The sequence below is a fragment of the Acomys russatus genome, chromosome X (assembly GCF_903995435.1).
Source record: "Acomys russatus chromosome X, mAcoRus1.1, whole genome shotgun sequence".
Classification (NCBI taxonomy): Eukaryota; Metazoa; Chordata; class Mammalia; order Rodentia; family Muridae; genus Acomys; species Acomys russatus.
The window spans coordinates 57,219,963-57,240,519 of NC_067169.1; positions in this window are offsets into that span (position 1 = coordinate 57,219,963).

Below are 20,557 nucleotides of genomic sequence, written 5' to 3' on the forward strand. Positions count from 1 at the left end.
GTATTTTTTCTTTCTTGAATACTGTGTCTCATTTTCCTCAGACACCAATTCTGGTCAAGAGGAGACCAATTTCTATCAGAGTGGAATGATTGTATATTATTTTTTCAGAAGGGAAGAGATTTCCCAATGCCTCTTTCTCTGCCAATGGATGCTGTTAAAAAGAAAACCAATAAGGATTGGATAGGCTGTGATAAAGAAACAACAGAAACCTTGGAGAGGGCAGGTTAGACATTCGGGGTGGAACTGTCGAGAAAATGCCAGATTGCAGGGAATGAGAAAGGAAAGTGTTGATTAGAGATTAAAATGTTTGTGAATTATGGATCTTATTGGATAAACTTGACGGAGAAAAAAGGTGAGAAACTAATTAAAACAGTCAGCAGATAAATAGGTATTAGCAATGGAACTACAAAGTTGTTTAAAAGAAAAAGACCATAGGAAGAAAGATGAAGGGTACTGTGGAATGGTCAGTCATTGGTAGGGATATTTTGACATCTAGGCAACTTGCAAAATCAAACAGTTATGTTAATACCAGACAACAAAGACAAATGGTGAAACTTCAGGCAATAGAACAATCAGTTTGAGAATGTGGGATCCATTTGAAGTTAGCAATTCACTTCACTATTGACTTTCTAGAAGTTGAGCTAAAATGAGGATGGTGATCTGGATATATATATATTCAGTGTCACATTCCTATTGAATTACCCCATTGGCAACAAAGCAGAGATTTTCACCTTTAGTATCACTATTTCAGAGCAATTCAGAATAACAATTCTCCTTTCAAAGCTTAAAAAATTTTAAAATAAGCTGGGCTTGGTGGTGAATGCCTGTAATCTTAGCACTCAGGAGGTAGAGGCAGATAGATCTCTGTGAGGCCAGCCTGGCTTACAAAGTGAGTCCAGGACAGTCAAGTATACAAGAGAAGAACCCTGTCTTGAAAAAAACCCAAATTGACAATACTCCAGTTTAGCATTCAGTTTTATGCCTACTGATTATATGCCCAAGTTAATAGGGACACTGAGGTCTTCCATTTACATGGAGGTGAATTGAGAGTTGGTAGGTAATCTGACTTAAGATGATATGGATATTCAGTGTGGGTTGTTACTTGGAATATAGCTGAGTTCTTCATTATCATTATTAAAAACTTCATCTGGTATCTTAAAAATTTATCCACCTATGATGGTTCCTTCTGTGTGGCAACTTATTAAGGGTTCAGTAATCAGATATTTGGTGAACATTATTCTGGTTTTTTGTGTTTTGTTTTTTCAAGACAAGGCTTTTCTCTGAAGCTTTGGTTGTCCTGAAACTCACTCTGTAGACCAGGCTGGCCTTGAACGCATGCATGCCTCTACCTTGTAAGTTCTGGGATGAAAGGTGTACACCATTACTGCTCCCATTCCACTGTGGATTTTACTGGGTTCATTGAGTTCTTAATTTGTAATATTTTTACAGATTTAATTTCAAAATCTCAATTCCCTTACTTGTTTTCCCTTCCAATATGCTGTTTCATTCATATTGGTGAATTTTTTCCCCTCTCTATGTCTTGGCTTTCATTCATTCACTTGTTTGTATCTTCTTTGAGATAACTGGTGTCTTTCACTAGTAATTTTTGAAATTCTATTTCAGTATCATTTAATTTGGCAATTGAGGAGTTATGTACTTTTGGAGGAGTCATAGCACCTTGCTTTATCATGTCTCTTGTATTTTTGTATTACAATATATAATAGGCTTGTTTGAATAACTTCCAGTTTTATATGGTGAACTTCTTATTAAGCAGCTTACTTTTGAGGACTCAAGGTCCAGTACTACTCAGAGAATTAAAAACACACTACAGCAACAGTACAAACATCAAACTGTACAAGATACATAAATAAATTAAATAAAGCCACCAACATATCGCCAATTGACCATAAGCTAGCAAAAATGAAAACTAATGTAGAATATTAAAAATTATTTTTGGTAAATGAAGAAAGAGCAAATCAGTGAGATAAAGGGTAGAAGGAGGGGTGAAAGAAAAGTAAAGACAAGATTAAGTAAATTAAAATTTAAAAAGTAGAAATGATTTGTTACGGGGAGGAATATGAAAGATGAAGAGCTTAGAAAAGATTTTTAAAAAAGGAAGAAAAAACCCCAAAAAATCACCAATAATTTGAAAATTGAAAACAAAATTAGATAAATGTATGAAGAAGAATAAAAATGGAAAGAAGGCTCTAAAAACAAAGAAGCAGTACAAAACAAAAATAAAAAAGGAAAAGACAAATCAATAAGATAGTAAAAAATACTGTTAAGACTATACTACAGTGGATGATGGTTAATTGAGAAACTCATAACTAATCAAAGTACAGACAATGCCAGTGTGGCGCCCACCCACAAACAATACATCAACATCCCCCTCCACACCCTGGCTCAGGGACTATTGTGGAAGAAGTGGTGGGAAGATTGTGAAGAGCCAGAGCTCCAGGAGGACAGGAGCCAAGTAGTGTCTTTTGGACATGACAGCTGTACTCATGAACTCATAGCAGCTGTGGATGCACAAATTTAACTGAGTTAACCTTCTAACACAGAAGGGAAAGGGAGTCAAGGTCCCCGACCACTCAAATGAAACTATAGACAATTGGTAGCTTCTGGGAAGAGACAACTTTTTATTTTAAGGTCAATCATGCTTTGGTGGATGGCCCTATACTTAGGAGTGTATGATCAGCTCAATCTCTCAATTTCTGGAGAAATGCAAATGTTTCCAGCCTAATCTAAGGTTAGAACAGATGTGGCCCAAAGGTCTATCTCAGAGGCACACAGTCTGCATACAAGGCCTTCAGTTTCTTTCATGTTCTTTGTCTTGATACAGCATGCCTGATACTAGATTCTGGATCTAAGGTCTATGTGCTAGTTTTCATGGCAGATTCATGCTTCCTGCTTACATCAGCACTGCCTGAAGATAGAGAAGGGGTGGTGGAAGCTGTTAGGCACCTGGCCTAATGCTATTTTTTTTTGGTCAGTTCACAGGCTTGGTGGCTGTAACCCTGGGTCTCTGTTTAAGGCAGGGTTTCACATGGCAATCTTGGTATCAAGTATCAAACCTGAGCTGAATTCTCACCATCTCCAAGTGGAAGCACCTGTCTTCATTCTGGGGTACTTGAAACTAGGGGAGAAGTGGTATGTGATCTTTCTTTTCTTTCTCTTTCAATTTTTCTGTTCATTTTGCTATATTAAAAGCAGGTACTATGGTATCACCCTTGATTTGTGTTGGTACTTTCATGTGTGACTAGCTGTTCAATTTCATGTGTCTGTGGGATTTTATTCATTGTATTGTCACATTGTAATTTTCATTTGCATATTTCTAATAGTTATGGATATTGAACACCATTTCCTGTATTTACTATATACAAATTTCAACATTATGTATATATATTATGCATATATAATTGCTTTCAAGTTATTTAATTTTAAAAAATCTTAGTGTGTCTGCTTGTGTGTGTATGTGTGTGTGTGTGTGAGAGAGAGAAAGAGATAGAGAAAGAGAGAGAAAAGAGATAAATAGATAGAGAAGTTTGTACAGTAGGTGTGTGGATGTCAGGGCACAAAATAAGAGTGTCAGTTCTTTTCTTCTATTATGTGAAATCCAAGCATTGAACTCAGGTCACCAGATTTAAAACAAATACTTTTACTACTTGAACCATCTTCTTGAACCCATAGTGTTTTTGGACAGCACATTGATACAAGAAGAGTTAGGTTACTTTTGCTACTATCCAAAGCACTTCCCATAAAGGATCTCAGAATGAATTTTGCCTCAAAGAAGGGAAGATACATATAACATTCTGGTTGGCGTTGTTCAGTTCATCTTGATGAGAAAAGTATCCAAAGATACTTGCATCCAAAGATCCAAAATAAAACATATTTTACAAATAAGCTAGACCGCACTTCCTTTTACCCTCTCTGTACATTTTGTGGTACAATTTAAAAAATTACGCCTAGAGAGATGGCTGAGAGGTTAAGAGCACTGGCTGCTCTTCCAGAGGTCCAGAGTTCAATTTCCAGCACCAAAATGGTGTCTCACAACCATCTATAATGAAATCTAGTGCCATCTTCTGGGGAGCAGGCACACACGCAGGCGGAACACTGAATGCATAATAAATAAATAAATCTTTTTTAAAAAAGGAATTAATCTATGTTGGTTTCATTTTTCTAAGCTGCTGGTCAAGCAATTATTATTACAGTTAATGTAGTCAATTTCTTGCTAATATGTAGTACATGTGGCTAGATGATGGTTTCTGTCATTACACTTGAGATAAAACCCCTTAGTATTACCTTTCAAATTTATTGTCCTTTCAGGCTTTTGAGATAGAGAGGACTCAGCTAATTATCTAGACATTTTTAGTTAACAGAGTAATCCTGAGATAAAGGATGGCTACACGTCCACAGATTTATGTTCTTTCACTATGATACACAGAGCTGGGGACATGGCAGATCCTCAATAAAACCTTATGTGAAAAGGAATAGAGGAAAATTAGATATTTAAAATGAGAGAGGTCCAGTGAGTTGAAGAATACAACATACTCCATAGTGAGGGCAGATGGAAGTTATTTTTAACTTGCATTTGGCTTATTATTGCTCTTCAGAAATTCATGAAATGATTTACATCCTTTCCTCTGGACAGATGACTCTGTTATGGACCCAAGCATTCCAATTACTATTTATTGGCTATATTATTGTAGTTCTTGGAAGCATGAGCTATAACTTTGAAAAGATCATGTGTACTGAGATACATGGTAACAGATCTCCGTGTTACTTCATTTATTTCTTGGAACAATACTTCCCTTGGGCTGTACATGCCACAAACTCTAATTTCTCCCCCTTATAGTCATATTTCTCTCCTACAAAAGGAAGTGTTACAAAAAGTTGAACTAGAAACTCTAGTGCAAAAAAGTGATTTTGCCAGCCATACTAAAAATAAAGATGAATTCTCTACCAATATAGTTCAACTTTGTTGTTGTTAATAACCAAAACTCTTAAGTAGTCAAATTATCCAAACAAGTGGGGATTCCACTTCCTTCCTGGTAATTTTAAAAGTTAACATTCACACAGGGTGCTTTTTGTCTCACTGTATACATATTGGTCAGTCAAATTTTCCAATGCTGTAACTAATACCTTAGAGAAAAAAATTGACTCACAATTTCAGACATTTTAGTACATGGTTGGCTTGCTCCATTGCTGCTTCTGATGCAAAGTTGCTTACCTCATGGTTGTCAGGAAGCAGAGGGAAGTGACAGAAACAGGCTCGGAAAAATGTACATCTTTATTTGGCATACCCCCAGTGTATCAGATGTTACCAGCTACCTTTAGGGATTTCCTATATGCCAATCTCTTCAGTAACCACCCTCACAGAAACATCCAGAAGAGCACTTTTCTCTAATTGTGTAAGCATCTTTGAGTCCAATGAGGTTGATAGTCAAGGTTACCGATCACAATATATCCATGTTCATTGAGCCCTAGAGAATTAGCTTTGGGTTCTCAGATTCTTCTTTTATAGTGAAGGCAAGGTTAGAAACCACTTTCTCAGTTTATGAGACTTTGGTCCCTTAGATGACAACTAAGACATTTTCTATAGGCCTGAGATGAATTAGCTCTTAAAAATCTTAATTTGAGGGTCACTATAAAAAATTTCACTACCATAGTGACAACATTGAACAGCTGCCCACAAGTATGGAGGTTTTCTGGTCCAGTGGTGTATGCTTAGGTATCCTTGTTCTAATGTATATGAGTTCTGATCCATCTGAATCTATTACCTAGAACAGGTCTGAACCTATTAGACAAGTAAGACAGCGTTATCAAGCCTACCCTTTCACCTTTTACTTCTTTACTATCTTACTCTTCTCTCCATTATAATTAATTATAAGACAGTTTCTCTCCTTTTCACTCTCTTTCTACTCTTATGCCAACTAGCATGGGATCCTCCACCACATTCTTCAACAAAGTGTTACTGATAATGTATACCTTTGTAAGAAAATTGACAGACAGACATAATCCTAAAAGTGGTTCAATTAATCATCATTTTTATGGTAGAATTTCATAGACCAAATCTCATGTAATCAATTGATATTTTCACTAAGCCATCACTCACCCTTCTTGTCTCATATAAAAATCAGTTTCAGTAGAAGAGAATTTCATAATCTCTTAGTGTCATGCTGAATACAGCCATTGGCCCAGTTGTAGGGAATATGAAAAAACAAGAGTATTTTTCAATGATTGGGTGGATGAGAGTTTCAGAAATAAGTTTCAGCTTTTAAAAAGAATTATCTATAAGACAAATATTCAAAACAGAGGAGTTTTCTGTCACTATGATGAGCAAAACTCTAACGTTTGTAGTAAAGGAAGTGAGAAATTGGTGTCTGAAACAGCAAGGCTGTTTAAAAGGAACTAAAATCTTTTTCAATTCACGGTCTATCAAAGTCCAGTTCATTGTGGTTGCTGAGGTTAAGGGACAATATTTTATAATTACAGAGGTCATCCTGAAGGGACAGACATCATTGCTTTTTCTGTTCTGAAGATACTTAAAACAAAAGACCCCAGCAGGAAATCCAAGTACAATTTATAGGCTTATTTTGATAAGTGCTGACCAAGCAACACTCTGCCCCAACATCGCTTTGCCTGGCCTACTGTGGCTTTTGATAGGAGACTGATGACCTCTTTCTGACTCTCACCCAAACCGTTCATGTTAACATTGGACTGGCCATTTGGCTTTGATCCTCTTGTAGCACTGATTCTCCTAACTGCCTGTCCCAGCACCTGACCCTCATTAGGCAGCCATTTCTGTCTGGAGACCATGCTGAGGAACTCCCCCACACTGGCATGCACTTTGTTTATACTTTGGAAAGCACCCAAAGACTTAACTCTGGCTGATGATCTTCTTAGAGTTCAGTATTATAAGGAAAATCTGTGAACTGCTTCTTCATTTTCCAGTGAACTACTTCTCTGATTGCCAGCCACGGATTCATAGCAGTTCAAAATTGTTTGCCTTTCAACTTGTAAAATTTCTCAGCCTGTAAGCTAGTACAACTTGCAACTAACTCCACAAAGAAAGGAGACTTACTGATTCTAGACCAAAATGAAAAGAAACAAAGGCTTAAGAACTTTTGTTTTCTTTTTTCTAAAATTTTAATTAAAATATAATTACATTTCTTCCCACCTCTCCATTTCCTACTTCCAAACCTTCCTATGACCCCTCATTTTCTTTCAAATGGATGGCTTTTTATTTGAAGATTACTGGTACACACACATAAATATACGCATATAAATCACACATATATGCATAAATATGTAAACACAACCTTCCGAGTCTGTTTAGTTTTGCCTGTGTTTATATACATCTTTCACCTTTGGCTTTTGTTTTCTAAATATGACTCTTCATAGTTGGCTTGGAATTGGTAAGAGTTTGATATATGATACATAGACTCAGAAAAATATAAAAAAAATCATAGTTCAATCTACATTTCAAAAACCATGAACTTCTTTCTTAAGGATACCACATGCTTGTGAATCCAAATATTTTTATAAAGCCATACCAGGGAACATGCAAAAGTATGGCATCTTGTGGGGTAAACAGGACATCCTGAGGTGTATTTTATGTACAGATATTACTGTTTATTTTGTCTTACCAAAAGCGGCTATATTACTAGGGTCCTCTGACTGATTTTCCTGAAAATGCTCTGCACAAATACTTCTCCACTCCCAGATTTCAAAGTAATAAGAGTTCTTGTGTCCATTAATTCATTCATATTCATGTTAGTCATGGAGTCATTTGGGTGAAGAAGTTTGTTTATACTACTAGTGCACGTAGACCAAATCAAGTTTTTGTATATATTCCACATGATCTAAGACTCAATGTACACAAAGCTTTAATGCAAACTGTACTTGCACAAACCCATGTTGTCCTAAGTTCTTTAGATTTATTTTTCTTTAAATTAGAAAATTATTATTATTTATTCAGATCACATCAAAATTGTTATCTCCTCTCTTGTATCTACCTTTTCCCACCCTCCTTCCCTCTTCCACCCTATCCTCCTCCCCTAGACTTCTGACAGAAGGGGACCTCCTCCCCGACCATATGATCACAGCCTGTCAGGTCTCATCCTGTTAGCCTGCTTCCTCTTCCTCTGTGTGCCCAGAGGGCCTCTCCTCCAAGGGGCACTGATCAAATTGGGCGCACCAGAGTTCGTGTCAGAGGCAGTCCCCTCTTCCCCTGACAATTTTGGAGAATGAGCTGTTTGTCCATTGGCTATATCTGAACAGGAGGTCTAGGTTTACTGCATGCATTGTCTTTGGTTGGTACATCAATTTGTGCAGTCCTCCCTGGATCCAGGTTCACTGGCCTTGGTGGTCTTCTTGTGGGGTTCTTGAACCTTCTGGGTCCTTCCATCCCCCTATTCTTCCATACCATTCTCAGTGCTCCACCTGGAGCAAAGCAGCAAGTCCCAGCATCTGTCCCTATGCCCAGCTGAGTAGAGGCTCTCAGAGGACATCTAAGTTGGGCTAATATCCACTCATAATTGAATATGTACCATGCATGTCTAAAGAACTCAGGAAATTAAACATCACCAAACCAAATAATTCAATTAAAAAATGGGGTAGAGAGCTAAACAGAGATTTCTCAACAGAGGAATATCAAATGACTGAGAAACACTTAAAGAAATGCTCAACATCTTTAGTTTTCAGGGAAATGCTAATAGAAATGACTCTAAGATTCCATCTTATACCTACCAGAGTGGCCAAAATAAAACATTCAAGTGACAGCACATGCTGGTGAGGATGTGGAGAAAGAGGAACACTCCTCCATTGCTGGTGGGAGTGCAAACTTGTACAACCACTTTGGAGTTCAATCTGGTCCTTTCTCAGAAAATTGTGAATAGTGCTACCATAAGACCCAGTCATACTACTCCTGAACATATACTTGAAAGATGCTCCACCATACAACAAGGACATTTGCTCAACTATGTTCATAGAAGCTTTATTTGTAAGAGCCAGAATCTGGAAACAACCTGGATGCCCCTCAACCGAAGAATAGATAAAGAAACGGTGGTACATTTACACAATGGAATACTACACAGCTATTAAAAACAAGCAAAATTTGAAATTTACAGGCAAATGGATGGAACTTTAGATTTGCCTGAGAATCTTAAAATTCTCCATCTTTTTTTAAGTATGAGATTTCAAAAAGCTCAAAGTAAATAAAATGAAAAATAGTAGTAATTACTAATGTAAAATTTATGTCTTTCAGAATATCTTCTCTTTAACTTAATTGTTGACCTCTTACTGTAAACCCTTTATAAAAACTGTTCAAAGGCATGCTTGAAAACTTAGTGCAACTGGGGAAAGGCTAGGATGAAACTGGAAAGTAAGGACACAGTCAGAATAGTAAGAAATCTCAAAATCAACTAGAGAATTTTCATCAGAGAAAGAAACAAATGGCAAACTACTAAAGTATTTTTAATTTGAAGAGCAAATTTATTTGGCGTGTATTCACTAGCATTGCTGGGGACACAAATGTTAAGGAAGCTATAGAAACATAAAGAAAAAGAGTGAAAATATAACAGTGAGAATAAAGGAAAAGATGAATGTGAGAGACATTTTAAAATTAAAGTACCAAGCTCATGAAACTGAAAAGCTTCTGTATGGCAAAGAACACTGTCAACAGAACAAAATGACAGCCTACAGACTGAGAAAAGGTCTTTACCAACCCTACATCTGAGAGAGGGCTAATATCCAAGATATATAAAAAACACAAAAAATGAAACACCATCAAACCAAATAAACGAATTAAAAATGGGAAGCAGAGCTAAACAGAGAATTGTCAACAGAGAAGTCTCAAATGGTCAAGAAACACTTAAAGAAATGTTCAACATCATTAGCCGTCAAGATAATGCAAATCAAAACCACTCTGTAATTACATCTTACACCCGTCAGAATTGCTAAGATCAAAAACATAAGTGACAGAACATGATGGTGAGGATGTAGAGCAAGAGGAACACTCCCTCATTTCTGGTAGGAATGCAAATGTGTACAACCACTTTGGAAATCAATCTGGCAATTTCTCAGAAAACTGGAAATTGGTGTATTTCAAGACACAGGTAGATTACTTCTGGGCATAGACTCAAAGGACACTCCACCATACTACAAGGACACTTGCTCAACCATGTTCATCACAGCTTTATTTATAATATCCAGGAACTGCAAACTACCTAGATGTCCCTCAACTGAAGAATGGATAAAGAAAAAGTGGTACATTTACACAATGGAGTATTACTCAGCTGTTAAAAAGCAATGGCATAATGAAATTTGCCAGCAAATAGATGGAACTAGAAAAGATCATCCTGAGTGAGGTAGTCCAGATCCAGAAAGACAAGCATGATATATGCTCATTTATAGGAGGATATTAGCCATAAAGTAAAGGAAAACCACACTATATTCCACAGACCCAGAGAACCTAAGTAACACGGAGGGATCAAGGGGAACACATAAATGTCATTGTGAAGGGGCAATAGAATAGGCATACTGGGTGGATTGGCGAAGGGGATTAAATGTGGGTGGGAGAGGGGATGAGAGCAGGAGGGATCAGGTGTGGGGAGACGGAGAGACAGAGAGTACTGGGAGAGACACTTGGAATTGGGGAGCATCTCTGGGACAAGGTAGCAAACTAGGGCAATGGAAATTCCCAGGAATCTATGAGGCTAAATCTAACTAAGACTCCTAGCAATGGGGGATATGGAGCCTGAATAGGCCATTTTCTGTATCAATCAAGACTTCCTATGAAGGGTTTAGGAAACTAACCCAGCCACAAAACCTTACAAGTTTTCCTGCCTAGATATGCAGGAGTAAAGATGGAGCAGAAATTAAGGGAGTGGAGAACTGGTTTAGCTTGAGACCCATGCCATGAGATCCATGCCTGGAGGGCCAGAATCCAGAGGCTGTATAGCTCAGAGACCTTGGTTAGAACCAAACCTGAAAAAAGAAGAAGAAGAAGAAGAAGAAGAAGAAGAAGAAGAAGAAGAAGAAGAAGAAGAAGAAGAAGAAGAAGAAGAAGAAAGAAGAAGAAGAAGAAGAAGAAGAAGAAGAAGGAAAGGAAAGAAAAAAAGAAAAAGAAAAAGAAAAAGGAAAAAAGAAAAAGAACTAAACATGAATGGCAAAAAAAGTAAGAATTTTCACCCAACAACTGATGGAAACAGACACAGAGATCCACAGCCAAGCGTTCGGTGGAGCTCATAGGGGCTCACAGAGACAGAATTGACAACCAGGGAGCTTGCATGGGACTGACATAGGACCTCTTCACATATGTTACAGTTGTGTAGTTTGATCTTCTTGTGATACTTCTAACAGTGGGAGCTGGGCCTGTATCTGACTCTGTCTCTTGCCTGCCTTTGGATTCCTTCTGCCTAACTCGAGTGCCTTGTCTAGCCTCACTAGAAGATGTGTCTAGTCTTACTGCAACTTGTTATGTCATGGCTGGTTGATATGCATAAGAGGCCTGCCCTTTTCTGAAGAGAAATTGAGGGTGAGTGGCTGGGGAAGGGGTGGGAAGTAGGAAGTAGGAAGAGGGACTGGGAGGATAAGAGGGATGGAGAACTGTGGTTGGAATGTAAATTAAAAAAAAATAGGGTCACCAAAACTTAAGAGGTTGCTTTGGTTTGATGACTGAAGAAGATAATAACATTAAATACCGATCTAATGGTTCTGATTTTATACATACATATAGAGTATGGAAAGAGAGAGAGATAGAGACAGAGACAAAGAGAGACAGTGACAGAGAGAGACAGTGACACACAGAGAGAGGATGATGATAATGATTCTCTATTGGTCACATTTTAAAATATAGTTTATTAATTTGTTCATATTACATCTCATTTGTTATCCCCTCCCTTGTATCCTCCCACTCCTCCCTCTCTCCCATTTTCCCCTTACTCCCCTCCTCTATGACTGTGACTGAGGGGGACCTCCTCCTCCTGTATATGCTCATAGGGTATCAAGTCTCTTCTTGGTAGCCTGCTATCCTTCCTCTGAGTGCCACTGGGCCTCCCCATCCAGGAGACGTGGTCAGATATGGGGCACCAGAGTTCATGTGAAAGTCAGTCCCCAGTCCCCACTTAACTGTGGAGAATGTCTTGTCTATTGGCACCAGTGTGTCTCTATGTTAATTACTATATACTACAAGGAGAAACTTCTCTGCTGAGGGTTGAGTGATGCACTGCTCTGACTCCTAGCCTAGTGCGTTGGTTCAATTTTCCGCAGTCTTTTAAATTAAGTATTTATTCTTAATCTCTATTTCATATATAAAGAAAAAACTCAATGGAGTTAAATAATTTGCCTAAAGTCATGTAAGCAATAAAAGGACTTGCCTGTAGTAAGTACATTTGTCTGTGTGAAATAGCAGTACATATAAAGCATCTGATTATAAAATCTAAGAGAAAACACAAATATGAATGCACAAATGGCTTTTTGGATCAGTTGGTCCATATCCATCAAGATTAATGAAAATACATTGCCTTAAATGCCTATATAAAAAAGTCTCAGCTCTTGGCCAAAAGTAATTTGTCTTTAGGGCTCTTTAAAGTCTTATCTCAATCAAAGATTATGGTGGCTGATCTGAAAACAATTAGTACTATAAGAAAATAATACACAGATGGGCTATGTTGAGAAGGGACCATCTGTTTTATCCTAGGATACAAGTCTCCTAAGTTTCAACCAACTCAGAAAGCTGCACAACGATTATCTGAGCTGAAGCACAGGGAAGGAAGAGGCAGTTTGCATTCAGATGGAGTCCATTGGTCAATTCAAATTAAGTTCCTCTTTTGAATGTAGAGTGTCTGTGAAGTGTGTGTTAAAATCAGAATCTTTCTACCCATGGCCCCAATTTTCTAGATCAATACCAAAGGTTACAGAGAGGTTATTTTTTGTTTGACACAACCATAAGTACTAGAATATAAGTCCTCATTGAACCTGGAGATGAAAGTCTAGGATAGGAGTTAAAACTAAACAGGCAACATAGATCTAAGTTACATATAAAATTTCAAGCAATGCTAATGAATATGTGTATAAATGTTTCTGAAGTGTCAGAAACATGAGTAATGACTCACTCATAATATGGATTGCTAGGATTCACTCTGATGGTAGGCAAAATGTTATCATAAAGGCTGAATGATGATGACCCAAAGTAGATAGATACTAATGGGCAGAGAGAATACTCAATAATAGAGAGAATATTCAGAGATAAAATAACCATGGGACTATAGAGATACCTCAGTGGGCAAGAGTTCTTGCTCTAAACCAGGAAAATCCGAGGTTGAAACCCTAGAAACAGCATAAACAGCCAAACATCCACACATAGCTGCATGCTCCTGAAACCCCAACACTGGGAAAAGAGGAAGGCTTATCTGAACCAGATAGTTTTCTGATAGAACAACCTAGCTGAAATAGTGAACTTCAGGTTCAGTGAGAGACCCTGTTTCAAAGCAATAGGGAGAGAGTGAGAGTGAGTGTGTGTGTGTGTGTGTGTGTGTGTGTGAGAGAGAGAGAGAGAGAGAGAGAGAGAGAGAGAGAGAGAGAGAGAGAGAGAGAGAGAGAGAGATTCAGATAGTCAATGTTCTGTTGCTACATGCTGTTCATGTGAACATTCCCCCCAAACATACAGCATTAAAATTTGTATGGGTATTAGGCTAAAAGTAGGATAAGAATAAAGAATGAAATTTAAAATTTTGATATAGTAGTGTTTTTGAACACAAAAGAAGAAGAGTTTGAGGGGAAGTTGTTAAATTCTATTTCAGATATGTAGTAACATTTGAGTGTGTCTGTGACAATAAGGAAGACACATTCAGTGTGCATTTGTAGAATAGCTGTTTGGGATTAGAGAACTATTAATTTCTGGTGACACAAATTTAAGAGCACTTAGTCTGTAATGAATCTTTCTTGTTATAACAATTTTACAGTTTCTGGTATGTCTAGTTTTCTGGGTATATTTGATCATATTTAAGATACTCAAGTAGGACCAGTTTACATAGTCAAAAAAAAAAAGTGGTATGTAGGGTGGAGTAAGAAGGGAACTAGTTCTTTCATGAAACATTCTGTGGTTTAATGGATATACTAGAACTCTGGTTATCTTTTCTGCCGCAGTCAAACAGAAAAAGGGAAGTGTTTTTTCTTTTTTTGAGATTTATTATCATTTTTAAAAATTTTATATGTTGCTGCAGTCATTCCAGAATAAGGTCAAAATAACGAGGCACCATCTCATTAAATATCTTACCATTGCTGTGCTTATAAACCCTTGAGTGTTTATAAAACACATTTGACGAATGTGGAATTGCGGTATCAGTGGATGTATGGTTTTAAAACACCTCTAGACATTGTCTAATGACCTTTCAAAATATTGAGCATAAGTTATTCCCTATTTCCTAATGAATATTAAATATTATCAATAGAATCTTTGCTCATTTTATATGTTGTTTTTCTCTTCATGAAATACATCAACTTTTCTAGGAAAGTGCTTGTTGACTTCAAAAGACAGCAAATAATGATGGCTTTTTGTTAACAATGTGACTAAATAATACTTCTATTCTGAAAGCTACATGATCATATATTTAGTACATATAAAATGATTTAAGATTAGAAAACTTGCTTCTCTGTTGGATGCTATTTTCATACCCTCACAACTTTATCCTCTCCGTGACATTCAAGGGCTCTGGATAAATGTGAAATGTTCCATATTTTGTACACCAAACTCTTTTTACATAAAACTGATGAGATAAATGATTGAATTAGAGAAAAACAATATGATGTTGCCAGATTCTATGGTAACTTCTTGAATCAGTACGCACATTTTCCCCCATGAGAATCTGGTATAAGTTACCACACAGCTGCAAGAGATCTGATCAAGGAAAGGGACCAAGGATGACTTCAGCAAAAGCATTACTGGCTTCCTGTTTCTGTATATTTTAAAATATCATTAGACTGAAATGCAAAGAGCAAGGGAAAGCACTTGGAATAAATCTGAATCCAGATTTGACAAGCCAGGCTGATTTTTGGAAGGTTATTCACTTAGCAATTGAATTGTTTATTCGTGTTTATTTTTTTGGTTGCTAAGATGACTTGATCAGATCAACTGTTCTGGGATCTATACATTTCTCTTCAACCAAGGAAGAAAAGTAAGACTTTCATATGATTTAATCTAATTATGTTTTTAATGCATTGTGCTGATCTAATATTTTCATTAAAGAACAGTGAAGCATGTCACAATACCTTACTTTAGTGTCTTGCTTTTCTCTATTTCAAAAGCATTCACTTCACATGTATTTTTGCCCTTAGTTCTTGCAAAAATCCTCTGAGGCAAGGATTTTTATCTACATTTTACAGCAGAGCCGGAACTGAAGCCCAGCTTATTTATCTCTTGTTCTTTCCTCTTGACAGAGAAAATTTCTTGCAAATAGAGGTATGACAGTTGCTGTAAGAATGTAAAAACAAGCATAAGATAATTTAACTAAAAAATAGAAAAGAATCACAGAATTTTTAAAGATGATTTTCAGAACTCAGACATTTCTTTTTTTTTTGCATTTTTTTATTAATTTATTCTTGTTACATCTCAATGTTTATCCCATCCCTTGTATCCTCCCATTCCTCCCCCCCCCATTTTCCCATTATTCCCCTCCCCTATGACTGTTCCTGAGGGGGATTACGTCCCCCTATATTTCATAGGGTATCAAGTCTCTTCTTGGCTACTTGCTGTCCTTCCTCTGAGTGCCACCAGGTCTCCCCCTCCAGGGGACATGGTCAAATGTGAGGCACCAGAGTACGTGAGAAAGTCGTATCACACTCTCCACTCAACTGTGGAGAATATTCTGACCATTGGCTAGATCTGGGAAGGGGTTTAAAGTTTACCTCCTGTATTGTCCTTGGCTGGTGCCTTAGTTTGAGCGGGACCCCTGGGCCCAAATCTGCCTGTCATATTGTTCTACTTGTAGATTTCTAGGACCCTCTGGATCCTTTTATTTTGCTGTTCTCCCATGCGTCTCTCATTTAGAGTCCCAATAGGATGCCTTCCCCTCTGTCCCAGTTTCCTGGTAAGTGAAGGCTTTGTGGGACATGCCCCTTGGGCTAGTATGCAGATAAAGTGAGTATATACCATTTGATTCTTTCTGCTTCTGGGTTAACTCACTCATTATGATCATTTCTAGCTCAATCCATTTATCCACAAATTTCGGGAATTCCTTGTTTTTAATAGCTGAGTAGTATTCCATAGTGTAATGTACCACAGTTTTCTTTATCCACTCTTCTACTGAGGACACTTAGGCTGTTTCCATGTTCTGGCTATTATGAATAAGGCCTGCTATGACATGGTTGAGCAAATTTTTCTTGTTGTGTGCTGGAGCATCTTCTGGGTATATTCCAAGGAGTGGAATAGCTGGGTCTTGAGGAAGCCCTATTCCCATTTTTCTGAGATAGCACCAGATAGATTTCCAAAGTGGCTGTACTAGTTTGCATTCCCACCAGCAATGAAGGAGTGTTCCTCTCTCCCCACATCCTCGCCAGCATGTGGTGTCGCTTGAATTTTTGATCTTAGCCATTCTGATGGGTGTAAGATGGAATCTCAGAGTTGTTTTGATTTGCATTTCCCTGATGACTAAGGAGGTTGAGCATTTCTTTAAGTGTTTCTCAGCCATTTGATACTCCTCTGTTGAGAATTCTCTGTTTAGTTCCAAGCCCCATTTCTCAATTGGGTTTATTCGGTTTGGTAGTGTTTAATTTCTTAAGTTCTTTATATATTTGGATATTAGACCTTTGTCAGATGTAGGGTTGGTGAAGATTTTTTTCCCAGTCTGTAGGCTGTCGCTTTGTTCTCTTGACAGTGTCTCCTGCCTTTACAGAAGCTTCTCAGCCTCATGAGGTCCCATTTATTAATGGTTGACATTAAGCCTGGGCCGTTGGTGTTCTGTTCAGGAAGTTGTCTCCTGTGCCAATATGTTCCAGGCTCTTTCCCACTTTTTTTTCTAAGTGGCTTAGTGTCTCTGGTTTTATGCTGAGGTCTTTAATCCACTTGGATTTGAGTTTTGTTGCAAGGTGACAAATATGGGTCCAGTTGCATTTTTTTACACATAGACCTCCAGTTAGACCAGCACCATTTGTTGAAGATGCTATCCTTTTTCCATTGAATGGATTTGGCTTCTTTGTCAAAATCAAGTGACCATATGTGTGTGGATTCATATCTGGGTCTTCGATTCGATTCCACTGATCAACCAGCCTGTTGCTGTGCCAGTACCATGCTGTTTTAAGTACTATTGCTTTATAGTACAGTTGAGATCAGGTATGGAGATTCCTCCGGAGCACCTTTTATTGTACAAGATTGTTTTAGCTATTCTGGGTTTTTTGTTTTTCCATATGAAGTTCAGAATTGAACTTTCAATGTCTTTAAAAAATTGTTGTAGTTATTTTGATAGGGATTGCATTGAATCTGTAGATTGCTTTTGGTAGGATGGCCATTTTTACTATGTTAATTCTCCCGATCCATGAGCAAGGAAGATCATGCCATCTTCTCAGGTCATCTTCAATCTCTTTCTTCAGAGTTTTGAAATTTTTTTCATACAAGTCCTTCACTTGCTTAGTTAGGGTAACTCCTAGATATTTTATATTGCTTGTGGCTAATGTGAAGGGTGTGGTTTTCCTAATTTCTTCCTCTGCAAGCTTGTCATTTGTGTATAGGAAGGCTACAGACTTTTTTGAGTTAATTTTGTATCCAGCCAATTTGCTGAGGTGTTTATCAGCTTTAGGAGTTCTCTGGTGGAGTTTTGAGGGTCACTTATGTACACTATCATATCATCTGCAAAGAGGGATAATTTGACTTCCTCCTTTCCCATTTGGATACCCTTGATCTCCTTTTGTTGTCTTATTGCTCTGGCTAGAACTTCGAGTACTATATTGAAGAGATATGGAGAGAGTGGGCAGCCTTGCCTTGTTCCTGATTTTAGAGGAATTTCCTTGAGTATCTCACCATTTACTTTGATTTTTGGCTATTGGCTTGCTGTATATAGCCTTTATTATGTTGAGGAAAGTGCCTTGTATCCCCGATCTCTCTAAAAACTTTAAACATGAATGGGTGTTGAATTTTATCAAATGCTTTCTCTGCATCCAAGGAGATGATCATGTGGTTTTTTATTTTCAGTTTGTTTATATGGTGGATTACATTGATGGATTTCCGTATATTAAACCATCCCTGCATGCCTGGAATGAAGCCTACTTGGTCATGATGATTGATATCTTTGATGTGCTCCTGTATTCGTTTTGCAAGTATTTTATTTAGTATTTTTGCAATCTATGTTCATAAGAGAAATTGGTCTGAAATTCTCTTTCTTTGTTGAATCTTTGTGAGGTTTAGGTATCAATGAGACTATGGCCTCATAGAATGAATTTGGCAATTTTCCATCCATTTCTATCTTTTGGAGTAGCTTGAAGAGTATCGGTATTAGCTCGCCCTTAAAGGTCTGGTAGAATTCTGCACTGAAACCATCTGGCCCTGGGCTTTTTTTGGTTGGGAGACCATCGATGATTGCTTCTATTTCTGTAGGGGAAATGGGACTATTTAGCTTGTTTATCTGTTCTTCATTCAACTTTGGCAAGTGAAATTGTTCAAGAAAATCGTCCATCTCCCTTAGATTTTCAAATTTTGTGGCGTATATGCCTTCAAAGTAGGATCTTATGATTCTTTGAATTTCTTCAGTGTCTGTTGTTATGTCTCCCTTCTCATTTCTGATTTTGTTGATTTCAATACTGTCTCTCTGCCTTTTAGTAAGTTTGGCTAATGGTCTGTCTATCTTGTTGATTTTCTCAAAGAACCAGCTTTTGGTTTTGTTGATTCTTTGGACTGTTTTCTTAGTTTCTAACTTGTTAATTTCAGCCCTGAGTTTGATTATTTTCAGGCGTCTACTCCTCTTGGGTGTTTCTGCTTCTTTTTTTTCTAGGGCTTCCAGTTGTGTTGTTAAGATGCTTATGTGCGATGTTTCCAATTTCTTTTTAAAGGCACTTAGTGCTATGAATTTTCCTCTTAGCACTGCTTTCAATGTATCCCACAAATTTGGGTATGTTGTTTCTTCATTTTCATTGAATTTCAGAAACTCCTTGATTTCTTTCTTTATTTCTTCCCTGACCCAGGTGTCATTTAGCAGAGAGTTGTTTAGTTTCCACGTACATGTAGGCTTTTTGTTATTTCTGTTGTTGTTGAATTGCAGCCTAAGAGCATGGTGATCTGATAGGATACAAGGTATTATTTCAATCCTCTTGTATTGCTTGAGGCTTGCTTTGTGACCTACGATGTGATCAATTTTGGAGAAGGTTCCATGGGGTGCAGAGAAGAAGGTGTATTCTTTCTTGTTTGGGTGAAAGGTTCTATAGATATCTGTTAGATCCATTTGACCCATGGCATTGGTTAATGATGTTATTTCTCGGCTTAGTTTCTGTTTCAATGACTTATCCTTCAGTGAGAGTGGGGTGTTGAAGTCTCCCACTATTATTGTGTGGGGATCGATGTGTGGTTTAAGCTTTTTTAGGAGATCTTTTACAAATGTGGGTGCCCTTGTATTGAGAGAATAGATGTTCAGAATTGTGATGTCATCTTGGTTGACTTTACCTTTGATGAGTATGAAGTGTCCTTCCTTATCCCTTTTGATTAATTTTGGTTGAAAGTCTATTTTGTTTGATACTAAAATGGCTACACCTGCTTGCTTCTTGTGACCATTTGCTTGGAATATTTTTTCCAACCTTTTACCCTGAGGAAATGGCTTTCATTATGGGTGAGATGTGTTTCTTGGATGCAGAAGAATGTTGGATCTTGTTTATGTACCCATTCAGTTAGTCTGTGTCTTTTTATTGGAGAGTTGAGGCCATTGATGTTGAGAGATATTAATGACCAGTGACTGTTAAGAGTCTTAATTTTGATGTTGTTTCCAGTCAAGCGTTTGTGTAGTTGTGTTTTTGCCATGGGATAGTTATCTATTTCCTGGGTAGTTTTGGTTGTAGCTTGACCCTTTGGGATGGAGTTTTCCTTCTAGTACCTTCTGTAAAGCTGGGTTTGTGGATAGGTACTGTTTGAATTTGTTTTTGTCATGGAATATTTTGTTTTCTCCATCAATGGTTATTGATAATTTTGCTGGGTAAAGTAGTCTGGCCTGGCGTCTGTGTTCTCTTAGGGTTTGCAGGATCTCTGTCCAGGCCCTTCTGGCTTTTATGGTCTCTGCTGAGAAGTTGGGTGTAATTCTGATAGGTTTACCATTAAATGTTATTTGGCCCTTTTCCCTTGCAGCTTTTAATATTTTTTCCTTGTTCTGCATGTTTTGTGTTTTGATTATTATGTGGCGGGCAGTTTTTCTTTTCTGGTCAATTCTATTTGGTGTTCTGTAGGCCTCTTGTATGTTTATAGGCATCTCTTTCTTTAGATTGGGGAAATTTTCTTCTATGATTTTGTTGAGAATAGTTTCTGGGCCCTGGAGTCTGATGTCTTCTCTTTCTTCAATGCCTATTACCCGCAGATTTCTTCTTT